Source organism: Hylobates moloch, unplaced genomic scaffold (genome assembly GCF_009828535.3).
Source record: "Hylobates moloch isolate HMO894 unplaced genomic scaffold, HMol_V3 SCAFFOLD_13, whole genome shotgun sequence".
Taxonomy (NCBI): Eukaryota; Metazoa; Chordata; class Mammalia; order Primates; family Hylobatidae; genus Hylobates; species Hylobates moloch.
This window is the reverse complement of record NW_026652288.1, coordinates 26686285-26712798: the sequence shown is the minus strand read 5'-3', so window position 1 is coordinate 26712798 and position 26514 is coordinate 26686285. Positions and strand designations below refer to the sequence as shown.

General features: G+C 45.2%; 1 protein-coding gene across 3 annotated transcripts in view; it reads right to left on the bottom strand.

The window, feature by feature from the left end:
* MAPRE3 (microtubule associated protein RP/EB family member 3) overlaps positions 1-26514 on the bottom strand; it is a 56561-nt gene that overhangs the window by 7640 nt on the left and 22407 nt on the right. Inside the window, exon 1 of one of the 3 annotated variants that reach the window (XM_058427026.1) lies at positions 4641-4781. The exons of the other annotated variants lie outside the window; for them this stretch is intronic. The gene's annotated coding sequence lies outside the window, so the exon portion shown is untranslated. Of the gene's footprint in view, positions 1-4640; positions 4782-26514 lie in introns of those variants that run through there. 3 annotated transcript variants of the gene reach the window in all.

The following is a 26514-nucleotide window of genomic DNA, read 5'->3' as shown; positions in this document are numbered from 1 at the left end:
TCTCCTCCTCCACAACGTCTCTGCACCCACTGCCCTGCCATCTTGGCCCTTGCACTCACCACTGGACTTGTTTAAATGCCTGCGCCCCATGTCGGAAGTGCATTGAAGCCAAGAGTGGGGTATCCAGGCCTGTCACAGGCAGGACGTTCAGTAACGTTGAACCATTGAGTGATGCCTCATGTCCTCTCCTCTTTCTGAATCGTGTCTCATCACCTTCTGGCCTGGGTCCCCCTGCCATCCCCCCACCATCCCCCCTCCCCCGGCACTCAGCCTCAGGACTCTGCTTTAGCTCCAGGAGGCTTTTTCTGACCCCCTCTGTGGGAGGCATGTGCCCATGATCCTACAGCACCCTGGGCACAGCTCTTCATGGCATCCCGTACGGTCTCTTCAAATCATGTGTGTAAGACCAGGTGCAGTGGCTCATGTCTGTAATGCCAGCACTTTGGGAGGCTGAGGGGGGCCGATCACCTAAGCCAGGAGTTCGAGACCAGCCTGGCCAACATGGCGAAACCCTGTCTCTACTAAAATTAGCCAGGCGTGAAATCCTAGCTACTAGGGAGGCTGAGGCAGGAGAATTGCTTGAACCCAGAGGTGGAGGTTGCAGTGAGCCAAGATCATGCCACTGTACTCCAGCCTGGGTGACAGAGCCAGACTCCATCTCAAAAAAAAAAAAAAAAAAAATTGTGTGTGTGCCTGCCCCTTCCACCTGACTATAAGCTCTTCAATGGCTAGGCTGTGTTCCATTCACTTTCGGGTTCCACACCAATTCTTGGTGAATAATAACTGCCTAGCCATATTGGTGGAGTGGAATTGCAGACTGGAGTCAGGGGAGTGTTTCCGAGTTCCCAGGATGCACCTAAAGTAACAGGAGGAGGAGTGGATGGGTGGATGGACGCTAAGCTTGCCGAAGGGGCAGAGTGGGTAGAATCAAGGAAAGGGCATCTGATTTTGATGAGTATTATTTTGTTGTGGACTGCAAGAAATGGAAAAGATTTGCCCCTGTCCTCAAGGAGTTCATAATCTTATTGGGGAGAGTAATGCACACATGAGAACAGTATAACCAAATGCCCCAAAGTGTGCTGGAAACAGCAAGTGCCACAGGAATCAGGAAGGAGAGGGCATGCAGAGGTAGAGAAATGGATGTGAATGGCCCCAGGGCCACAGTGGTCAGACTCTGCCAGGTCCCCAGGGAGGGTGCAGAGGACGGCCAGGAGCTGGTGCACCCAGGGCCAACCTAAGACTACTCCTTGCCCCCAGAACCACCCCAGACCAGACCAGCCCCTCTGAGGCCTGTCAGCCACAGCTGGCCCAGAATCACTCTGCCCCAGGGGCCTCATAGGGAAATGAGTCTCTGAGCCTGTGGAACGCTCCTGCAGAGTCATTCTGGACAGTTCTCGGAATAGCTGGTGTCCTCTGCACCAGCTCCTGGCCGTCCTCTGCACCCTCCCTGGGGACCTGGCAGAGTCTGACCACTGTGGCCCTGGGGCCATTCACATCCATTTCTCTACCTCTGCATGCCCTCTCCTTCCTGATTCCTGTGGCACTTGCTGTTTCCAGCACACTTTGGGGCATTTGGTTATACTGTTCTCATGTGTGCATTACTCTCCCCAATAAAAACTCCTTTAAATGTATCCCCCATCGCCCAACCCCCCTTTCCAGAGCTCAGTTTAGAGCTCAAATTGGGAGCCTCTAAATGCTGGGCTGGCTGAGGGGCCTGGAGGACTGGGGCTGTTCTAAGATCCTGGACTGAACTAAGCCAGCCTCCGTATCCCCCTAAGCCACTTTAGGGATTTTGTTGTGCTTAAAGTGTATGAATTTCAAGGGCTGACTACTGAAGAAAAGGAAAGGCAATGGTCTTAGTCCAAACATATCCTCCAGTTTTTGATTGAAATCATTTGAGCCTCAGGGGTCTTCCAGCCTGGGGGCAGCTTTCCTGGTTCCACAGGATTCGACCTGCTAATGGTTCAGGCCTCCTCCATGCATTGCAGAGATTCTTTACTAGGAGAGTCCACCGGCTTCTCCTGCAGAGACTTCAAGAGGCTAGAGTGCAGCCCAAGTGTGTGTGTGTATGATATATTATATATACATTATATGTTATATGCACATATTTTACAGACACACACACACACACACACACACACACACACACACACATATATAATTTTAAAGAATACCTCAGATGATTCTGGTGCACAGCCCTGTGTGAGAACCACAGCCTTCATTTGATATGCATACTTAGCTGGGATTTACTGGCTTTTGTTGCAATGGCAAAGGCTGGAACATTGGGATGTTCTGCCACTTATCTGGGGGGAAAATGCTAGCCAGTCCTTGGCACACAGGGAAAATCTCCAGTTTCCCTGGAGTTTAGAACACAACTAAAGGCCTTGCTTTTTGGGCTCCTAAGAGTCACTAAGAGCCACATGGCTGCTTGAAAAATGCCCAGGTCTTCTCAGCATTGACTCAGTTTTGTCAATGCCTGATGACAGGAGGGCATTTTCCACACCTTTGGTCTGACTCTAGGGTCCCATGAGTGGCAGCAGTGCCTGTGTGAAGGAAGCTGGAAAAAATGGCTCCTTTCAGGGCCCAGCAATGAATCATGCTGTTACCCACTATGGGGCTTCTGGGGAAGCAGGTAGCTAGTAGCAGGAACAGAGCCTCAGTCCCTACTCAGGACTCGCTCAGGTCCTCTCAACTGGTGCTACACTCTGCCCTAGTAGGGGTCCATTTGGCTCAGGAGGACTCATCCAGGGCACCCAGGGGTCTCTGCAGGAATTCTCTGCTGCACCTGCTAGGGCAGCATGAAGTAACAGCCTCCTTGTTTCCTTTGAGCAAACATCACATTGGGGAGGACAGGATGCCCTTTTAATTTTCCTCTCCTAGCTTTGGCTCTGTAAATAGAACTAAACATGGCCAGCAGGTGGCACCCAGGTCCTGAGCAAAAACTCCTTTAAATGTATCCCCCATCCCCCAACCCTCCTTTCCAGAGCTCAGTTTAGAGCTCAAATTGGGAGCCTCTAAATGCTGGGCTGGCTGAGGGGCCTGGAGGACTGGGGCTGTTCTAAGATCCTGGACTGAACTAAGCCAGCCTCCGTATCCCCCAAAACCACAGTTTGAACTCACCAAACAGGTCCAGCTTCTTTTTTTTTTTTTTTTTTTGAGACGGAGTCTTTCTCTGTCCCCCAGGCTGGAGTGCAGTGGCGCGATCTTGGCTCACCGCAACCTCCACCTCCTGGGTTCACGCCATTCTCCTGCCTCAGCCTCCCGAGTAGCTGGGAATACAGGCGCCTGCCAACACGCCTGGCTAATTTTTTGTGTTTTTAGTAGAGACGGGGTTTCACCGTGTTAGCCAGGATGGTCTCGATCTCCTGACCTCGTGATCCGCCCGCCTCAGCCTCCCAAAGTGCTGGGATTACAGGCTTGAGCCACCGCGCCCGGCTGATTGGATTGTGGCATATCATCATCCAGGCAGATCCCCATTTGAGGATCAGACCGACAATGTGGCCTTGGGGAAAGCCTGCTCTGAAGGGCCTCGACTCCTGCTATCAGGAATGGAGTCAAGGGAAAGAAAAGTTGAGGAGGTTTAATCTGGTGATTTTGCTGAGTCATTTCCTATACTAGGACTATAAGGTTCATGGTGCATTCACAGGAAACTGGGAAAGGCAATTACAGCTCTCATTGCAGGAGGGGAAGCTGCAGGTCATTCTGCAGACTGAGGCCTTAAAAATGGTCATCAAGACCAAATCCCACTAACCCATGGTCAGAAGGGTTTCTAGAGACCATCTGCTTCCTTCCCAGGCAATTAGGACTGCACTTAGATCTAGGCACTTATATTCTTAAATCATAAAGATGGCCAATAAGTCTGCACAATTGAAATTTCACATTCTATTATTTAATGACCTTATCACCAGCCTAAATCTAATTTTGGCTTTTTGTTTTTAAATCTGTCTTCCACAAATATGTCTTAAGGGTAATTTAGGGGCCCTCAGTCTTCTCTAATTCTCTAGAGCTCTTTTTACCCCAAGTTTAGCCCTGTTCTGGCTGGTCCCTGGAAGAACCCCCTGCAGTTTCCAGGCCTCCACCCTCTGGCCCAGCGTGGCTATGAAAGACACACCAGGTCTACCAGTCCTGAAGGAGGTGGCCAGCATGCCTCCAGCAAGCTCCAAAAAGGTAGTGCTTAAGAACACTGGATCTCCAGGCACATCATGTGGGTTCAAATCCTAGTTGTACCATGTCCTAGCTGTCTGACTTGACTTTAGGTCTCAGTTTCCTCATCTATAAAATAAGGACAGTGACAGCTCCCACCTCACAGAACAGTTATGAGGATTAAGTGAGCCATGTGTACACAGTGCTGAGCACAGACCCTGACATTCAGTATGTATTTGGCAAGTGCTGTCAGCATCGCGGGGACAGACAGTGAGAATCTAAGGGCATTTGTTTGAGGTGTAGGTGCCTGACACACAGCCAGCCTCTGGTCTCTGAGACCATGGAAATGCCAGTCCAGAAGGGAGACAGACTACGGAACTTTTCTCTGCCGCTTTGCCTTGAGACAGCCACATGGGCTTCCCAAAGCTGGGCCCTGACCACAATCCCTCCCCAGCTCCAGATTTCCCATATAGCCTGCTTTGTAGATGCCATCCTACCGGCCGAGACAACTGGAACAGATGCTGTGGGATCAGAAGAGAGAGAACTCCACAGAGCCAGCCAACACGTTTCCCGTTCCTGAAGTGGGGCTATGCCCATTGTCACTGGGCTACCCCTTCCTGCACAGGCCCAGGGGTCTGAAGTCACCTGTTTGGAAAATCTGCAAAATTGCTACCCCTACCCCCGTGAGTCACACATCCAGGTTATTCTGGACTTGCATGGAGGCAGTATGTGCAGGTGGGGCTGAGGGGTTCTGAGGGGCTGGGGAGCCAGCCAGCGGGTCACAAAGCCCTGGCAGACCCAGCCAATCACCTTCTTCTTATGGCTGAGCAAGGACCTGACTCATTGAGAGGCTCAGCCTCTCAAAGCTGGATTAGTCAATGCAGAGATGGGGCAAGTGGAGTATTTGCAGGGCTGGCCTGGAGCCCAGGATGCGCCCCCTCCCATAGATCCAGGACAGGGATCTGGACGGCTGTGGGTTCAGGTAGGGACTGAAACTCCTCCAGGATTTTGTTCTCACAACACTTTTAGGTCACAACTCTAAGACCCTGAGCCCTGCTGAAGTTCCAGCCACTGGGATCCTGGACATATCCTGCTGAATAATGATCTGAACTCTTATCAAGGCTCTCCCCAGGCTGGCTGGGATAATGGTGCCACATCCCTGTAGCTGCTAGCCAGGGAAGGAGTCCTTGGGGGAGGTTCTGGCTAGGTCACCCTATCTGACCATAACTTTGAGGGTTAATGGAAACCCTGCAGGATAGTAAACAGAATTTCTCATCGCTAAAATCAATCCATTTTAGTAGGGTTCATCTAGGTGGGCAGATAGAAAGGCAATATTTTCTTTCTAAAGGTTCTTTGCTGGAGATCTTTCAGTTCCTCAAACACCTACTTTTTAGGTCAACAAATGTCCACGGAGTCACCCATTAATCCAAGGCTCCCAGCAGAAGGCAGACAGTGTGACTTGGCTGCAGGCTTTGCCATTCGCTGCCTGTGAGACACAAGCAAGTAGGCGAAGGTATCCAAGCCTCAGTTTTAATGAAGCATCAGAATGATGGTATGATTGAGCATGGGGCTGTTGGGAGCATAATGAGTACTGCTGGCAGGAGCCAAAGGTTCACCATCACCCTGCTTTGGGGGCTGAGCAACCTTTACTGATAGGCAAGATCACTGACATAGACATATCTGACTCACCGTCTTCTTTCCTGTACCCTGACCCAATTCCCACAGACCCTCTGATCAGGGTCCTGAGCAGGGAGAGAGCAGGGACAGCCTTGGGTATCCACTCTCTGCTGCCTCAGGCAGAAAGACAGAGCTGTGCTTTTGGAGCTATGTTGCCCATTTCTTTCCTCAATTAGTATTGGCTCAGGGCTCAGTGCACAATAGCTTCTCAGTACGTATATATTTATTGAATCAATCAATGAATGAATGGGAGAGGTTAAACTAGGGTTTGGGGGGTTCAGATGGCAAGTGGACTCAGCAAGTGTGGTTTTCTGGTTTCGTTTTTTGTTTGTTGACCCGGAGGAGGTGCCACTGGCTACATGGAGAAGGAAGGAGAGGAGAATGCTAGCTGTACTCCCTGGCTACACACAAACAGATGCAGCACGAAGCCTTGGGAACCTTGGCAAGGGATTTAAACAATCTTCCTCTAATGCATATAAGATGGTGCTGCTGGACTTCCCACAACAGGATTTTAAGATGGTTCGGAGAGTGGAACCTGGTAACTCCTGGGAGCACCTCTCTGCTTGGTCTGCTCTGGGGGTGGGCTGCTGGCCCATCTGTGGCTAGCCTCAGGATAGAGGGAAGGGAGCTGCAGCAGCTGCCATGATGTGTTAGGAAGGGAACTGTCATGTTTGCAGCAGCCCTGGTGGGTCTGATGTTTTCTTAATTATCCTTCAAGCTCCAAAAGCACATCCATGTCTCTGGGAACACATATAAGCCATGTCACTTTATGTTCCTTTGGAACTATGTCTCTTTGGACTGTCTGGCTTATAGTTGTTGTCCAGGGCCAAGTGATATGTCACCCTTCTCTGAAATGTCTGCATCCTGTGAATTGTTTAGCCTAATTTCCCCTGACCCCAGGCTCAGGCCCCTCTTCTCTGCTCTCACCGTACCTTTCACCCCACATCCAGTCCCCTCCCAAAATCCGCCCAGTTTTACTTCTGTGCCCTTTTGACAGGGCACAGTCATTTATACTTTAACCTTTCCACCAGAAAGTCAACGCTGAAGATGTCCAGGACAAACTTAAGTTTCAGTGTTTGTTGAACTCTCTGTGCCCTCTCTAGTAGACTGCCATTCCTCATGCCCTCAGACTCTACCCTACCTGCCTGTTCTGCAGGACTAACCCCACGTGGAGACAGTCAGCCCCCACCCCAGTGGGGACATGCACTAGAGAGCTTCCAGAAGGCCTGCAGATAGCTTCTCTCCTGCCCTACCATAGTGCCTGAAATTCCCACCAGAAACGCCACTCTTGTGGATTACAGCATCCAGCTCCAGAAAGCCTTTGAGTTGTTACCTCAATTTTGCTTATGAGGAAATGAAGGCTGAGGATTCCAGTGACTTTTCCAAGTTCAAGATCAACCACTGGCAAGATCAGAGCTGAACCCGGCCAAATGAACCCAAATCCCATGCTCTTTCCACACCACCACACTGGGGCAGGAAGGACGATTTGATTTTTCACAGCTCTAGAGCGGGATGACTTGCCAAGATTTCACCCCTTGAGAATTAGGAGGAGGGAAAGGGAATTTCAGAGGGTTTCTTCTTCTTCTTTTTTTTGAGATGGAGTCTTGCTCTGTCGCCCAGGCTGGAGTGTAGTGGCAAGATCTCGGCTCACTGCAACCTCCACCTCCCAGGTTCAAGCAATTCTCCTGCCTCAGCCTCCCGAGTAGCTGGGATTACAGGCGTCCATCACCATGCTTGGCTAATTTTTGTATTCTTAGTAGAGATGGGGCCACCATATTGGCCAGGCTGGTCTCAAACTTTTTACCTCATGATCCACCCGCCTCGGCCTCCCAAAGTGTTGGATTACAGGCATGAGCCACCATGCCTGGCCCAGTTTTCTTCTTTATACTTATTTTTTCAAGACATTGCAGCATTGCCTTAACCTCTCTCTCTCTCTTTTTTTTTTTTTTTTTTTTTTTGAGATGGAGTCTTGCTTTGTTGCCCAGGCTGCAGTACAATGGCATGATCTCAGCTCACTGCAACCTATACCTTCCTGGTTCAAGCAATCCTCCTGCCTCAGCCTCCCGAATAGCTGGGATTACAGGTGTGTGCCACCACACCCAGCTAATTTTTGTATTTTTAGTAGACATGAGGTTTCACCATATTGGCCAGGCTGAACTCCTGACCTCAAGTGATCCACCTGCCTCAGCCTCCCAAAGTGCTAGGATTACAGGTATGAGCCACCAGGCCTGGCCTAGCATTGCCTTAATCTCGACCAGCAAGTGCTTACTGACCACTGACAAAATGTGCTCAACACCCAGTGAGGCATCATGAGGACATGGGATCATTTCAAGGCATGGGTCTTGTCTTTATTAAGGAGCATTTCTTTGGTTGAAGAGGTAAGAGTAATTTATAAAATAACAAGGGATGCCACAAAGCAGAATATATGAAGTGCTAAATAGTGAAAGCACCTTTGACTTTTAAGTGTTCCAGGCACATGAAAAAGATGAGAGGGGGATCAGCAGTTAGAGGTTTCTGGTGGAAGGTGGCACCTAATTGGGCCTTTAAAGATGACAGGATGCCAGAAAGCAGCGAAGAGAAAATGGGAAATTCTGGACATGGGAAACATATTTATTATTACTTTTATTTTTAAAAAAGAGCATAAGACCAATGACTCAGTCCTGGAGGAATGTTAGGGACGCGATGAAAATAGAGGAGGTGGAGAGAAGGTGATGTCTTAGGAGCCAAGGGAGGGCCCACTTTGAAAGAGGAGGTCATCTGCTCTGTTTAATGAAGCTACCAGACCAGAGGTGGTGATATGGTCATTAGATGGTGCAATAAGAAATGATGAAACTCTGAGTCATCTTGTTGGAGTGTGGGGACAGTAGCTAGACCTGCAGATGATTCTGGAGTCCTCAGTCACTTGCCCAGGAGGAAGCTGGAGAGGGACATCAGGCGTTTGTCATCACAGCCATGTGTGTCTGCTGCAGCACTTCAGTAGATAGTGAGTGACTGCCTGCGGGATGGAGTGCATTTTGGTTCTTTCAGTTAAAATTTGAAATGAAATATAGATTAGGCCCGGGTGCTGTGGCTCATGCCTATAATCCCAGCACTTTGGGAGGCCGAGACAGGTGGATCACTTGAGGTCAGGAGTTCGAGACCAGCCTGGCCAACATGGCAAAACCCCATCCCTACTAAAAATACAAAAATTAGCTGGGCGTGGTGACACGCACCTGTAATCCCAGCTTCTTGGGAGGCTGAGATAGGAGAATGGCTTGAACCCGGGAGGCGGAGGTTGCAGTGAGCCAATATCACACCACTGCACCCCAGCCTGGGCAACAAAGAGCGAAACTCCATCTCAAAAAAAAAAAAAAAAAGAAAAAGAAAAAGAAAAAAAGAAATATAGATTAAAAGTAGGCTTATGCTCCTTATCTCAACATCTCACCCATCCCCCTTCAGACTCCATATCCTACCCTCAAGTTCTAGATTTTATCTGTCCAAGACCCATGAGTGTGACTCATGATCTTTCTCCAGCTACTCACAACACTGTATCACAAATGAAAAGCAAGATGGGAAATGTGTTTATATAATAAAGTCTTAACTAAGTTGAATGTTTGGAAAATAATATTGTATGTATTGATTAACTTTGTTTAACTGTGGTTAATCAGAGCCCTTTTTAATGCTTGGTTTTGTGGGAAATTATTGTATTAAGGCAGGAAGAATAGACAAAATTGCTTTCTAAGGACATTGCAGAGCTTCAGATTCAATCACTCACTCATCACCATTTGTGGAGTGTGTGCTTCAGCACCCAATGCTGTGTGCCAGCCCCTGTGCCAGCACAGGACCTATAGGAAGAAATGAACCCATTCTGGGCCCTCGAGAAATTAATGAACTTAGGTGAGAGCTAGACAACTGAATGAAATAACCAAAGGGCAACACATCACGCTCCAACTCCAGATACAGGAGCTGCTGGAGCAACTCTGCTTCCTGCATCAGGGAAAGCTTTGTAAAGGAAACATGGTTTGAACTGGGACTTGGAGGAGAAACTCATCAGGCAGGTAAGAGTTTTTTTTTTTTTGAGACGGAGTCTGGCTCTGTCGCCCAGGCTGGAGTGCAGTGGCGCAATGTCGGCTCACTGCAAGCTCCGCCTCCCAGGTTCACGTCATTCTCCTGCCTCAGCCTCTCCGAGTAGCTGGGACTACAGGCGCCCGCCACCACGCCCGGCTAATTTTTTGTATTTTTTAGTAGAGACGGGGTTTCACCGTGGTCTCGATCTCCTGACCTCGTGATCCGCCCGCCTTGGCCTCCCAAAGTGCTGGGATTACAAGCGTGAGCCACTGCGCCCGGCCCAGGCAGGTAAGAGTTAAGAGGCAAGGGGAATGCATGGGGAGGAGGGAAAGGACTGCAAGTAGCTCATCCCAGAGTCATGTTGGGGCAGAAGGAGATGTGGTTAAAAAGGCAGACGAAAGCCACATCACCAGTAGCTCTGTATGCCATTGTTAAGGAGTTATTTTATCTGGAAGGGAAAATCTCCAGAGGATTTTCTTTTCAGGTACATAGTATTTTAGTCAACAATACAAAATATTGCTAATACGATAGTTAAAATAATTTCCAAATCAAAATTACAACAAATGAAATTACAGTGCTTAGAAACTGCATTCAATTTGTAATTCTGCAGAGGATTTTATATTATCTTTTCTAGTAAAAACTGAAGAGATTCCCAAGAGAGTCCCTCCAATTTTCTGTAAACTTTTGTACTTTGAAGTGATTTTAGACTCACAGTTGCAAAACAGAACAAATAATTCTCATGTATTTCATGTCTACTCATCCAGCTTCCCCCAGTAACACCTTACATAACAATTATTAAAACCAGGAAATCCACTTTGGCACATTTGTAAGTAAACTACAGACCTTATTTGGATTTCATCAGTTTTTACACACACTCTTTTTTTTTGGCATCTACTCCATGAAATTTTATCACATGGATAGATTCATGGAATCACCACCCTACCAGAATACAGACCTGTTCTATAATCTCAAAGAAATTCCCTCATGCTACCCCTTTACAGCTGTGCCCTCCCCCCAACCCTGTCCCCTGACCACCACAGACCTGTTCCCCATCACTCTATAATTTTGTCATTTTATCAATGTTATATACATGAAATCATCCAGTAACCTTTTGAGACTGGCTTTTTTTCTTCTCAGCATAGCGCCTTTAACTTCCATCCAAGTTGTTGCACGGATTAATGGTTCCTCTTTATTGCTGAGTAGTATTCCAAACAATGGCACACATATGGATGTACCACAGTCTACTCATTCACCCACTGAGGACGTCAGGGTTGTTTCCAGTTTTGGGTGATTACAAATACACCCTGTGAGAACTTTCCTCAGTCTTCTCTTGCTTTGTCCATGGAGGTCTGGCTCTGGGAGAGTTCTCCTCTCCAAACCTTTCTGTCCTCTAGGAACTGTTAATTTGCTTGGAGTTTGTAGTTGGAAGGCCCAGGCATTTGCTTAGGGCAGGAGGAGTTAAACCTGAGTTACTCTGGACTGACTGTTCCTAGAATTATGGCTTTGTCTCAGTTTAAACTTAAACCTGTACTCCTGCTTCATAAGATTTCTGCTTCTTTTTCCCTCCAAAAAATCCAAATTCAGATTTTTTCTTCTTTTTAAAATAAATTTCATAACTTTAATTTTTAATTATTTATTTTTGAGATGAAGTCTCACAATGTTGCCCAGTCTGGTCTTGAACTCCTAGGCTCAAGCAATCCCCCTCCTCAGCCTTCCAAGTAGCTGGGATTACAGGCACACGCCACTGTGCCCAGCCCAGAAGGCTCTCGCTTCTTAAATGCATTTACGCTGTCACTCAAATTTGTGGCCTTACTTTTCTAGATGCCATAATTTCACCAAGGATAATTTAGAATTATAGTTACCAGTCAAGGAAGCTTTGATGAACAAAATTGTTTGAGAGGCACTTGAGAACAGAAAGAGGACAGAGTTTCAAACATCCTATTGTCTGTAGGATTACTGGGGCTGAATCCATAAAGATTCAGAAAGATCCATCTAAATTTCTACCCAAACTTGTACAAACCCTCTAAACCAGAGCTAAAGAAGGACTGAGATAGTCAAAAGCATGATAGAGAAAGGACTCACCATATTTTAAACAAGTCCTCGTAACATCCCTACCCTCCCAGTCAAAAAACCCAATAGGTGGGGATAGAGATTTGCTCAGGACCTTGAGGTCATAAATAGAATAGTCATTCTCTGAGGAGAATCAAATACCCCTTTATCTCCAGCGCTTCCTGAAGCTGCATATTTTACAGTTGTAGATATGTATTTTACTTTTTTTAGTATTCCTTTAGATCAAAATAGGCAATATTTGTTTGTCTTCTCCTGGGAACATTAACAGTATACTTGGACTGTGATGCCCCAAAGATTAACAGGGGCCCCCTCTGTACTTTTCACAAGTCCTTAACGACAACCTCAAGGACCTTAAATATCTCTCTTATTCTACTCTTGTTTGACATGTGGATGACCTTTTGTTGTGTTCTAAAGATAAGCTCCAAGACTGTTCCAGCTATCTACTGTTTTCTCAGAAAGGGCATAAGGTTTTCAAAGGGAAATTACAATATTGTCAAAATAAAGTTCGTTATGCAGAACATAATTTATCCCAGCGCAGTAAATCCTTTACTTCTGACAGACCACCAGCCATTCAAAACTTTCCCAATTACTCCTAAGAGACAATTAAGAAGAATCCTGGCTAATGAGGATAGCAGGTTTACAACTTTTCTAAAATCATCACAGGATAACTTAACCAAGTCCAAACTTCTTCCTTGGGATTCTAAACATGAAGAGGCCTTTTGTGAATTAAATTAGCCCTTCAACAACCTGCCACTCTGGGCTCACCTAATTATCATAAACCTTTCTACCTATTTGTACATGCAAGATATAGACAAACCTTTGGTGTTATGACTCAACTTCAAGGTAAAGGAAAACCAGAATATGTCACCCCAAAATATGCCTATTTGACTTATTTTTGAGCTAAAAGTAATTAAAGAGCAGCAAATAGAGGATGAGCTCTATTCTCCTGCTTTTCTGCCTAAAGACAGGATATAAATTCTTCTTTACTGGAGATAGTTCTTACCAGCCCAGACACAGCACCAGAGGAATCTGTAAACAAACCTTACACCATCGGTTTCTTCCCATGTATCTAACTTCCCATAGTTTCCCCCTTTTGGAAGCCTAAAATTGCTTTCTTCTGTCCTGTCATTTCTCTACAAATGTATTGCTCTTTTTGGAAGATGGCATATAAGCCAGAGTTTGATGCCACTGCCTTGCAGTTGCCTTTCATTGGGGTTTCTCCTGCATTCTGTGCCCTCCACACATTAATAAACTTGCTTGGCCAGGCATGGTGGCTCACGCCTATAATCTCAGTGGTTTGGGAGTCTGTGGCGGGAGGACTGCTTAAGGTCTGGAGTTCAAGACCAGCCTGGGCAACATAGCATGACCCCGTCTCTACAAAAAATTAAAAAAAAAAAAAATAATGGGACGTGGTGGCACATGCCTGTAGTCCCAGCTACTTGGGAGGCTGAGGAGGAAGAATTGTTTGAGCCCAGGAGTTCAAGGCTTCAATGAGCTGTGATCATGCCACGGCACCCCAGCCTTAGTGACAGAGTGAGACCCTGTCTCTGAAGAGAAAAACAAAATAAAAAAACTTTGCTTGTTTTTCTTTTGCTGATCTGTCTTTTGTTACAGGGGTCTGTCCCAACTATGAACTTATGAAGGTTGAGAAGAAATTACATTTCTTCCCCAATAATGGGAATTATCAGACATCAGTAGTCTACTAAGTCTCTCTTCACCCAGTGGCAAAGCCTACTTGTCTAATAGCCACAGCAGCTAAGTTAATGGCTTCCACACACTTGGTTGTTTTTTGTTTTTGTTTTTGTTTTTTTTTGAAATGGGGTCTTGCTCTGTTGCCCAGGCTGGAGTGCAGTGGTGCAATCTTGGCTCAGTGCCAGCTCCACCTCCCAGGTTCACGCCATTCTCCTGCCTCAGCCTCCCAAGTAGCTGGGACTACAGGCGCCCGCCACCACACCCAGCTAATTTTTTGTATTTTTAGTAGAGACGGGGTTTCACCGTGTTAGCCAGCATGATCTCGATCTCCTGACCTCATGATCTGACCGCCTCGGCCTCCCAAAGTGCTGGGATTACAAGCATGAGCCACTGCACCCGGCTGACACACACTTGGTTTTAAGGTCTCTTTTAAATTTGATGGTCCTCCATGCTGTATAATATTTGTTGCTCACTGAAAATATACAACATTTCTCACCAAGTAGGGTTGCCACCAATGAAATCCCGTTACTTTCTCCCTCACCTATTTCTATTCATTATAATAATACTTTGACTCCTGCCACTCTCCCTTTAGATGTCATGTTCTCAATGAGGCCATTTGGCCCATTGATTCTGCCCTAGGAGGAAGAGTTAGTTAACTTAATTCAAGGAAAAGGAAAACTGTGCCTTAATTTAGGAACTAAACCCTAACCACTCAAGGGAGTTCAGTGTTGCTTTCCTTCCTCCTCAAGCCTTTGCAGTTCATGCTTTGCAGGAGGCCTGGAAAGTAGGGAGAATCCTACAAAATGTGAGACTGAGGATTTGCTGCAGAGCACTATGAGATGTGAGAGAGAGAGGTCAAAGATGATCCCAAATTTTCTTGCCCAAGCCACTGGAAGGATGGAGAAAACTGCAGGAAGAGCAGGTTTGAGAGTGCAGTGAAGACCACAAGCTCACTTAAGATTATGCTGTGGACACTTCAAAGAATAATTAAGGATATTAGGAAGCATCATGTTCCATGGGGCATAATATTCCATGCTATTATTACATTAGCTCTAGTTGCTGGGCATTTTGATTTTTGATAGTCCTGGAATTAATACATTTGAACATTCAATTTTTGTCTAAATCTGTGACTACTTCCTTGGGCAGGGAATTACTGGCTCAAAGGGCATGATATATTTTTTAAGGACTAACGGCTTCCATAAAGGCTGTACCTTTCATTTTTTCCCCAGAAGTTTATGAGTGCTCATTTTAACACCAACATTGTTATTATTTTAAAAAGTGTGTTGAATGAATGAAAAGTATTTTTTTATTCTTTAAAATAATGTTTCTTTGATTACTAGTGAGGGAGAACATATTTCTATGTTTATTACCCATATATATTTACTCTTCTGTGAACTGTTTTGGGCTGTCGAGTTTGAGAACCCACAAGTCATCTGGGTGCTCATGTCTAACAAACATCCGGAAATCCTGCTGAGGAATTCTCACCATTCATACCTTCTACTAAAGATCTAGTATCCTGGGATAAATCTGTACTGATCCCAGACATATCCATGGCATTTACTTTTTTTTTTTTTTTTACTAGATCCTTGTTATTCTAGTAATTTGCTCTAAACATGAGATACTAGAAAATATCCTTATCAGAAGGTTTTAGCCTAGGCAACATAGTGAGACCCTATCTTTACAAAAATAGAAATTAGCTGGGCATGGTGGCGCCTGCCTATACTCAGGAGTACTGTTGCCATACTCCAGCTATCATGAAATGTATTTTGATGTGGAAAAAGTGGGAGTTTGGTAACAATGGGAAAAATTCACATTACCAGAGAACCAAAACAAAGCTAGACATTTTCCAAGCTACTCTCTTATCATATTTTTGCCTAGAAAATGAGGGGGGAGGAGGAAGGGGCTAAGAAGTGGAAAATGACTTAGGCTTTCCCAAGTTTTCTGCTAAAGGTAGGGGAAATAGAGAATTCAGAAAGTAAACTTTAATTGCACTACCTAAATAGTAGCCCTGTGGTGTATTTCCTAAGAAATAAACGGGCACATTGAGCTATGTGGACGGGCAGCATGGTGCATGAAAAAGGTGGCGAAAAGGACTCCACAGCACCCAACTCCAGCTCTGCCTCTCACGACCTCCCAGGCACGAGAGATCCTCTGGGCAAAGGCGGCCTCTCTTTGCCTATAGAAGCGCTTTTTGGACATCACTATGTGTATGGCTCGTGGGCACAGAGCCTCTCAACAGACGACTCGTGGAAGGGGAAGTGTAAGTGGCCAAAAAACATATGAAACATGCTCAACATTACTAATAATTCTAAAATACCTATGCTGCCGGACTGTTGTGAAGGTTCAAGCTAACTCAAGTGGAGCATCCGCACAGAACCTCACACGCGTCAATTCAGTGAGTGACGGTTATAGGTCAGAAGTTGTTAATGGAATTTTGACAGCCGGGGAGTTTTAAATAATCTTTGACATGGGGCCGGTAACAATGAAATTAGGTAAGGAGAAGGGGATGGGGGCTGTGATATTGTTAAATAGGTAAGTTGTGTGAGGGACTGATTTTGTGGATGCCATATTGAGCAGCACTCTCTCATGGGGAAAGTGAGGGATCTGGGTAGAAGCCGTGAGCTGGAAGTTTGACAGTAGTGACTGGTCAGGTATCACCTTCCTGGCATTAGCTGGATCGACAACAGGTGCTTCATAAATTGTAGTTTCCCTTTCCAAGTGGTGATGGTAACTGACAGAGAAGCACAAAGCCATGCCTACGAGGAAAGCTCGTAGACAGCTGATTCCCTAAGATGGTGCTTCTCTCTTGAGGGTGTCACCTCTCAAGAAATCAGGGTAAGGTCCTGAAGGGAGCATTGAAATAGAATCCTTATCATTTCCCTCCTGGAATCAGAATTCTGATTTTTGTTCTGATTTTAGAGGGGTAGTGATGTGGTCTGGGGCTTTGGCCTGTGTTCTGCATTCAGCCTGTCTTGCCTGGACTCCTTGCTCATTTGGTTACTCGTGACTATCTGCCTACACTCATGAATATTGAAACACCACTGTGTGCATACAGAGAATCTGGCCAGAGCATTGCAGTTCAGGGAGTCCTTCTGTCTCACCCACGGCTGACTCCTCACTGGATGAGAAGGGCCGTACGTAGTGGCTAACTGCTCACCAGTTAGTAATCACTTCAAAGAGTGTTGATGCATAGGGATCACTCACTCTTTTGGCCACCTCCCCAGGAAACTGTAGTACGTCTCAAAAGCAGCTTAATAGATTAAAATGTCCCCAGAATCTACTGACACCGTCTTCTCAGCCTTCTCTGTTACAGACGATGACACAGACCTGCAAGGCCATTATACCTGAGGTAGGCCAGTAAGAACAACGTGTGAGGATGTGGGGTGCACTGTATCAAAAGAGGCCAGTTCCCAGGTGCATCTCAATCTAAGATAAGCCAGGATGGCCTTGAATTAGGACTCAGATGGGACAAATGATGACTTCACAGTGGCAGAAAGGACTTTCAAAACAAGAACAGATGAGCGAGGTGCATGCTCACAAGAAACATCATGGGTCCTCTGCAGTGCCCATCAGCACAAGGGCCCCACCAGCCTGCCTGGGCATACAGGACAGCCTGCAGACCCGCACCCCGAGGTGCAACACAGAAGGGTGCAACTGCTCTGGGTTCCAAGATGGCAGTTCAGAGTCTGGTCAGGGCTAATACAAAGTTAAACCCACACTACTGGGCATGGTATAACAGCTTAATGACAGAACAAAAAACCTGGTTTTGAGGGTACAGGGAAACGGGCTCTTTTAAACATGATTGGTGAGAATATAATTTAGTACAGCCATTTTGGAGGGCAGTTTGGTTAAAAAAAAAAAAAGATTAAAAGCCTTTAGATTTTATATACTCTTTGACCTTAATTCCACTTCTAGGAATTTTATACTGAATCACTAATTACAGATTGTGTAAAACTTTAGATATTAGCATGTTTATAATAATGAAAAACTGGAAACCACAGAAATGTCCAACAATGAATTGTTAAATAAATTGTGACACATCCAAACAATGCCACTCTGAAAAGCGGGATGTTCTAGAATATGGAATGATGCCGGCACTGCTGGCTGGGTGACTCAGCTCCCATCCCAACACTCTTCTTCCGTGCCCATCTCCAATAGAGAGGCCAGTAAAACAAAATGCCTGCTTTCTCAGCCTCCCTGAGAGTTATGAGCCACCTTGAGACCGTAAAGTAACACAGCCGCCTAAGACAGCAGGAGTGTCCTTGGCAACGTCCTCGAGCTGTTCCACCAGCCTAGACCTCCTACTTTCAGACTCCTGCCTCACGAGCAAAATACCCCATTTGTTCAAGCCACTGTTGACAGGGTTTGCTGGTACTTGTTTCAAAACACAATCCCAACTGATAAAGACATGGAAAGATGTTTACAGTCCATTAAGCCGGGGGAAAACACAGTCACGCACCGCATCACAATGTTTACGTCAACAACAGACTGCATGTACGACAGTGGTTCCATAAGATTATACTGCATTTTTACTGTACCCTTGCTGTTTAGTTTTAGGTATGTATGTATATATGTATGTATGTATGTGTGTATATATGCATTTATTTATTTATGAGTGAATGAATGAATGAAGGGGTCTTGATTTGTTTCCTAGGCTGGAGTGCAGTGGTGCAATCATAGCTCACCATACCCTTTCTATGTTTAGATCTATGCACCTATCTATCAATTATATGCCTATCAGTTATCTATCTATCTATCTATCTATGAATGATAGGAACTCACTCTGTCTCACCCACACTGGAGTTCAGTGGTGCAACCATGGCTCACTGCTGTCTCTAACTCCTGGACTCAAGTGATCCTGCCGCCTCAACTTCCTAAAGTGCTGGGATTACAGGCATGAGCCACCATGCCCAGACCATATGTTTAGATACCCAAATACTAACTATTATGTTCCAATTGTCTACAGTATCCAGTGCAGTCACATGCTGTACAAGTTTGTAGCCTAGAAGCAATAGGCTATGCCTACAGTCTAGGTATGTAGTAGGCAATACCATCTAGGTTTGGGTGAGTACACTCTATGATGTTTGCACAATGACAAAATCACAAGACACATTTCTCAGAATGTATCCCATCATTAAGCAATGTATGACTGTATTACAGCACAAAAATATATCAACAGTCATTGAAGAAAAATGTGAAGTACATTCTAAAATTATAATTGTGGTTCTGTCTGATGGTACGGTTATATGGGATTTTTATTTTCATATTTGGGTTCATCTGAATTTTCAAAATTTTCCACAGCGAATATGTCTTACTTCTGTGATGAGAAAAAACAAAATGTTAAAAAAATAAAACAAGGTAGATAAATAATTAGATAAATCTTGTGGTCAGGCAGCAACGAGTCCTTGACAATAGTTGCCAAGATAACTACTTGGCTTCTGTTGCTTTCTGTCCAGGAGGTTCAGACTTCCCAGCTGGAGCTCTGGTTTTAAAAGGTCCCACTGGCTTCTAACTAGGGCCACTGAGGTCCACCTCCACCAGCGGACACCGGCAGCTGCACCGGCCCAGGAGGTCAGAGGGGCTCTGAGCTCTTCGTGGTGCAGCTCCTTCTCCTCCTGGTCATGGGCCTTGCTTCCCTCCTCCTCCTCCTCCTGTCTCTCATCTCTTGCCTTCTTGGCAGAATCAAATGAAATAACCAATCTGAAAGTACTTCATACATTATTAGGTGTAAAAAATGGCAAGCTTGGCCGGGCGCGGTGGCTCACGCTTGTAATCCCAGCACTTTGGGAGGCCGAGGCGGGCGGATCACGAGGTCAGGAGATCGAGACCACGGTGAAACCCCGTCTCTACCAAAAATACAAAAAATTAGCCGGGCGTGGTGGCGGGCGCCTGTAGTCCCAGCTAGTCGGAGAGGCTGAGGCAGGAGAATGGCGTGAACCCGGGAGGCGGAGGTTGCAGTGAGCCGAGATCGCGCCACTGCACTCCAGCCTGGGCAACAGAGCAAGACTCCGTCTCAAAAAAAAAAAAAAAAAAAAATGGCAAGCTATTTTCTTTGTAACTCTTCTTCATTCTTTTCCCTCCTTGTTTTTAAGTCTTTCACTTTTCTCCTTTCTCTTCTACCCTTGTTCCTCTTTCCACTTCCCTCCTCCCTCCTCATCGGGTCATAATGGAGAACATTCTGGGCCTCCACAGCCTCATACCTCTGTCATTTCTCACAGGAGCCTGCCTTGTACTTATCTGTCCACGGGTCTCTCTCCTTTGCTCCGCGGTGAGTCCTCTGAGCAGAAACCATGTCTTTCGACCCCTAAAACCTTTTCATGACTCTGTCTCACAGTACTCACCTGGTCAGTACTTACTTGATATTACTAAAATTTCTTTTATTGTTTTGTTATCTAGGGAAAGCATAATAGCAACACAAACCCATACATTTATTTGTATCAGCCATCCATATATTTAAGTGGAAATTTGTTATTAGCATCTTAAAAATTTTTGTGAAGTCATTTTTTAAGAACTAACAACTGAGAATTGGTAGAAAGATAAGTAGTTTGAAAACAATATTTTTTCTTCCTTACTGCAGTTGTAAATTATTGAGAACGATATTCAGAACTGAAATGGAAACCTTAGTAATGATAATATGGAAACAATGAAATGTTTTATGGTAAAACATTAGAGCTAATTTGTATTTCAAATTTGTATTATCCACTAAAATGGTTAAAAAATCTGCCAAAAAAAAAAAATCCATGAGATGTCAGTCACATTAAAAGTGCATGTAGTTGGGATGGGCGCAGTAGCTCACGCCTGTAATCCCAGCACTTTGGGAGGCCAAGGCAGGTGGATCATCTGAGGTCAGGAGTTCGAGACCAGCCTGACCAACATGGAGAAACCCCATCTCTACTAAAAATACAAAATTAGCCGGGTGTGGTGGTGCATGCCTGTAATCCCAGCTACTTGGGAGGCTGAGGCAGGAGAATCGCTTGAACCCGGGAGGAGGAGGTTGCAGTGAGCCGAGATTGCACCACTGCACTGCACTCCAGCCTGGGTGACAAGAGTGAAACTCTGTCTCAAAAAAAAAGAAAGAAAGAAAGAAAAAAAAAGTGCATGTAGTTGGACCCTAATCCTGACTCTCTTGCTTTGGCCAACTTGTCATCAAGTCATTGATTTTTCTCATTCATCTTGTCCCTTCCATTCTCACTGACATCATCCTTGTCCAGGTTGTTGCCATTTTGTGACTGGATAGTATTCCTGTCTCTGGTCCCTTTTCTTTCAACTTTCCCTGCTCCTCATTGCAAGACAAACTTTCCAAAAACACTGCTTTAATTACCTCCTTCCCCTAAGCACCAATGGCTCTCTATATCTCTATTCTGTAGGATCAAGACCAAACATCTGTAGGATCAATTCCACTTCCTTCTTCCCCAAACCCTTTCTCTGATGTCTCCAACCCCAAGCCCCTCACTTCAGTCAGACTGTCGTTCTTCCTCCTGCCAGTCTCCCTAATACTGAATTCCTCCCTGCCTTGGCTTGTACTGGAATGCTCTCCTCCTTTCAAGGCCAAGCTCATGTCCCAGCATTTCTGTGAGCACTAGCTGACAGAATCAGGATTCCAAAGTGCTGTGACAGGCTATGGGAAGAAGCTAAACCACTCCAAATAAACACATATTAGGTTCTGCATTTGTATCTTACAAAACAAATGGAAGATATTTGGCAGAAGACATAAGGTTTGCAAAACTGTGTGCAAAAGACATAAGGATTTTACATGGCATGTACTGTCTCCAGTGTCAACTCCCCTGGAAAGTTTTCCCTGACTCCCAGCCTGTTCCTCTGGGCTGGGTTAGCCTAGCCTTCTGGGTACTTCTGTAATAATGTGTGGACATACTTCTAACACAGAAGTACGTGTCTATTTCTTCCACATCACTAGGAGCTTCCTGAGGGCTGGGATTTTTTTCAGCCCTATTGTCTGGCATGGTGTCCAGCACATGGAATGTTCTCAGATATTAGCAGAACTGAACTGAGGCTCAGAGAGCTTAGGTAACATGCCCAAGGTAACACAGCCAGTGAGAACAGAACTGATTTGAAACTAGATATCTGGTTATAAAGTCCTTCTTCTAGAATGAGGAGAGTGATAATATTGCTCCCCTCTGGGCTTGTCAGATGACACCTGTAATACTGACTTCAGTTCTGTGCAGCAAACTTTTAGAATAACATTCACAAGCAAGCCTGTTTAAAGGAGAAAGACCATGACAGTGAGTGGAGTGGATATGCTCCAATCTAGGTCAGCCGAGGACCTGGTGGAGAAACTAAGGGGTTAGCTTAGAGGCAGAAGAAAAACTCAGCGTGACATGAGAAATGCCTTTAATGACTTAAAGGCCCAGAGGAAGAGTAATGATTACACTTATTTTCTGTGACCACAGCGTTTGTAAAACTGTGACCAAAGTGTTGAAGATACAGAAAAACAGATGTTGACCCACTGAAGACAAACATTCTCAGTAGTGCTGGTTAAAGGCAGCATGTCTACCCCAGGAAAGGGTGAGGTCCCACCATGGCAGGTCTTCAAGCTGATGACACCCTGTGGGCATGCCCTATCGGGATCAAGGACCAGACTGAAGGCTGGACTAGCTGAGATTTTATGTTTAGGTGACTTCTTGAGGTCCCTTCTAATAGAGGCAACAATTCTATTATTCTGTCTTCGTTGACCTCTCTAGCCTTCAGCAATTCCTTACTCCTCTACATTTAGTAAATATTGAGTTTACATAATTCACTTGTGGATTAAGCATATATGTACCCTGCTACACAACATTTAAGTTACCAAACTATCCTTTCTACCAGGGATTCCCAACCCCCAGGCTGCGGACTAGTATGGGTCCATGGCCTGTTAGGAACCAGGCTGCACAGCAACAGGGAGCATTCCTGCCTGAGCTCCACCTCCTGTCAGATCAGTGGCAGCACCAGATCCTCACAGAAGCGCAAGCCCTATTGTGAACTGTGCATTTGAGGGATCTAGGCTGCATGTTCCATATGAGGATCTAACTCAGGGCTGTCCAATCTTTGGGCTTCCCTGGGTCACAAGGGAAGAAGAAGAATTGTCTTAGGCCACACATAACATACGCTAACACAAAGGACAGCTCATGAGCTAAAAAAAAAAAAAAAAAAAAAAATCACAAAACAACTCCATGTTTTAAGAAAGTTTACAAATTTGTGTTGGGCCACATTCAAAGCTGTCCTGGGCTGCATGCAACCCATGGGCTGCAGATTGGACAAGCTTGATCTAAGTAATGCCTGATGATCTGAGGTGGAAATTTCATTCTGAAACCAACCCCCACCCTCTACCCCATCCATGAAAAAACTGTCTTCCACAAAACCTTGGTGCCAAAAAGGTTGGGGACTGCCACTTTATACTATTGCCATTTAATTTTTTTTCAAATATCTTCCCAAACAGATAGGTGCCTTAAAGTCAGGGATCACATATCATGTATATTACAACTTTGGTCTCCAGATATCTACACTAGTTCAAAATAGAATAAAAATATTTTAAATGCTTACTTCACAACTTGACTTTAATTTCTCTGCTAATGGGCTTGTCTTTTCTCTCCTGAAGATCCCCAGAAAGTGAGAACCATTTCTTCACTAGATACTTTCCCTCCAGGTATTTTTCTGTTCCTCAGGTGAAGGGTTTATTTTTATTTATTTATTTTGAGACGGAATCTCGCTCTGTCGCCCAGGTTGGAATGCAGAGGTGTGATCTCGGCCCACTACAAGCTCTGCCTCCCAGGTTCACGCCACTCTCCTGCCTCAGCCTCCCGAGTAGCTGGGACTACAGGCGCCCATCACCGTGCCCAGCTAATTTTTTGTATTTTTAGTAGAGACGGGGTTTCACTGTGGTCTCGATCTCCTGACCTCATGATCTGCCCACCTCGGCCTCCCAAAGTGCTGGGATTACAGGCGTGAGCCACCACACCCGGCCCTGGTGAAGGGTTTAAGAAGGAAACCTTGTAGGGTTAGTCTCTGCTAGTTAAGAAAACTCCTGTTGGCTAGGCGTGATGGCTCACACCTGTAATCCCAGTACTTTGGGAGATGAGGCAGGAAGATCGCTTGAGCCCAGGAATTCAAGACCAGTGTGGGCAACATAGTGAGGCCTTCATCTCTACTAAAAATAAAAAAGATTAGTGGGGCAAGGTGGTGCACACCTGTATTCCCAGTTATTCGGGAGGCTGAGTGGGGAGGATCAAGCTGGAGCCCGGGAGATCCAGGCTGCAGTGAGCTATGATCTCACCACTGTACTCCAGAGTAAGACCTTGTTTCAAAAATAAAATAAAATAAATAAAATAAAATAAAATACAATAAAATTCCTATCTTCTAATGTCTCATCTGTTTCTATGGGTACCCAAGAACAAACCCCAGAGGCAGGAGCTCCTCCTTTTGGACTCACCAGGTTCCAAGATGGCCAAATATCTTGGTGAGGATAACAAGGAATAGAGGCAATAGGCAGGCATGAATGGGCCAAGCAAGCTGAAGACATACTTCCCTCTGCTATCTTTCCACTGTCTTCTGTGGCCCGAATATCAGTGGTCCCCAAACAGAAAAGGCCCATTAGTATCTTGCGGGGAGCTTTTCCAACACACACACACACACACACACACACACACACACACACACACACCCCTCTTAGAAAGACCCTCAGGTATTTGAAAAAGTCCCCATTCTGATTTGCCCTCCAACCTACTTGAGAACTGTTCTTAACTTTTGACTCCATCATAAAGGAAGAGCTATCCCTTCCTCCTCCATTTATTTTTCCTTTTATTTATTTAGGCCAGTATAAACTCATAGATGATTATTTTATTCAAAGGGTTATAATACATTATTATCATTTATTTTGATGTTCATAGTTTCCCAGTATCGGTGGCCACAGTGGGAGCCCCTTACAGCTGGCTCTTGAGTCTTGTTGACACATCCCATCATTCTTTGGTAAGTTCCTTACTTTCTAGAAGAATAATTTGTTCCAGGATCAACTTGCAGTTTCCCTGCCTCAGTCTTGAAGCAAGGCATTTCTCTGAGGATTCTGAGTTCTTTTAGGGGAGAGTGGAAACTACTTTTGAAGATTTAAACATCCTATTAATATCTAAGACAAAATAGGACTGCAGCAAAACGAGGAAAGAATAGAGTCCCCGGCCGGGCGCGGTGGCTCAAGCCTGTAATCCCAGCACTTTGGGAGGCCGAGGCGGGCGGATCACGAGGTCAGGAGATCGAGACCATCCTGGCTAACACGGTGAAACCCCGTCTCTACTAAAAATACAAAAAATTAGCCGGGCGTGTTGGCGGGCGCCTGTAGTCCCAGCTACTCGGGAAGCTGAGGCAGGAGAATGGCGTGAACCCGGGAGGCGGAGCTCGCAGTGAGCCAAGATCGCGCCACTGCACTCCAGCCTGGGGGACAGAGAAAGACTCCATCTCAAAAAAAAAAAAAGAATAGAGTCCCCTCTGCGATTATGACTAATAAGCAGGGGCTGGCAAATTATGAGCTAGAGCCTCCCTTTTGGTCAAGATGTTTTATTGGAACACAACCACACCCATTCATTTACCTAGTGTCTATAGCTGCTTTCATTTTACAACAGCAGAGTAGAATAGTTTTGACTTGAGACAATATGGCCAGCAAAGCATACAATATTTACTATCTGGCCCTTACAAAAAATGTCTGCCAGCTTGGGCAACATAGTGAGATTCTGTCTTGAACAACAACAACAACAAAATTAGCTGGGCATGGTGGCTTGTGCCTGTAGTCCTAGGTACTCGGGAGGCTGAGGCGGGAAGATCACTTGAGCCCAAGAGTTCAAGGTTGCAGTGAGCCATGATCCTGCCACTGCACTCCAGCCTGGGTGATAGACAGAGTAAGACCTCACTCGTCTCTTAAAAAAAAAAAAAAAAAAAAAAAAAAAAAAAAAAAAAAAAAAAAGAAGAAGAAGAAGAAGAAGAAGAAAGGAAAATGTCTGCCAATCCCTGCTAATGAGTTAATAAGTATCTACATGTTATAGACAGGATTACCTATCAGGAGAAATAGAGTGATTTGGAGATATTGTAAATAAAACTACAATGTCTTCCTAGATGTCACAGAGCAGGACTTACTTAAAATTTATCAGTGTAAAATAAGCTACAAACTTGGCAAACTGTAACGATGTCATGATGTAGAAGCTGATTGTAATGGCAATTACAAAAAGGGATGGCTTATTATGGAATCTAGAGAAAAAGATGGTTAGAAAGGAAAACTATGTTAGTGCAACTGTAACACTGTCCAATGGAGTAGCACTCTGCTTAGCTGGAATTGGTATTCTGGTCACTAGGATGAATGATGTCTCCTCTGGTAGAGAGAGAATTAATCAAGCTTGAACCATGGTGTGGATAACACATCATTTCTTAACTTCCAACTGTATTTGCTCTGATTTCATGTTTATAAACCAAGCTCTGATTACCTTTCTGATTTTCAAGGCACCACGATACAGGGAAGAAGTATATTTATTAAATTGACTTTCGGGTACAAATGTGCCTAAGCAAATAAATGTAAGTCAGTTTTCTCAGGGCTTGGTGACTTCAAGAAAAGCTGATAATTAAGTTATCAGATCAAAAGACCTGAGAGGCTAGATCCTGAATTGTGTCAGTTTCCTCAGAACATGGCACATAGTAAAACAGTCAAGACAGCCAGATTATTATCATGTTTCTTTCAAAGTAGGCAAATGCAAAAGTATGCTGAAATGTTGGACAGCTCCCACACACAAAGATTAGGGCTCAAGCCAAATTCTGGGGTATTCTGGAAGCATTCCTTAATGTCAGTCTTCTCAATTAGTCTCTGTCTGGGGGGACAGCCCCATCTTCTACTCAAGGAAGCATGGTTCTCAAGACATC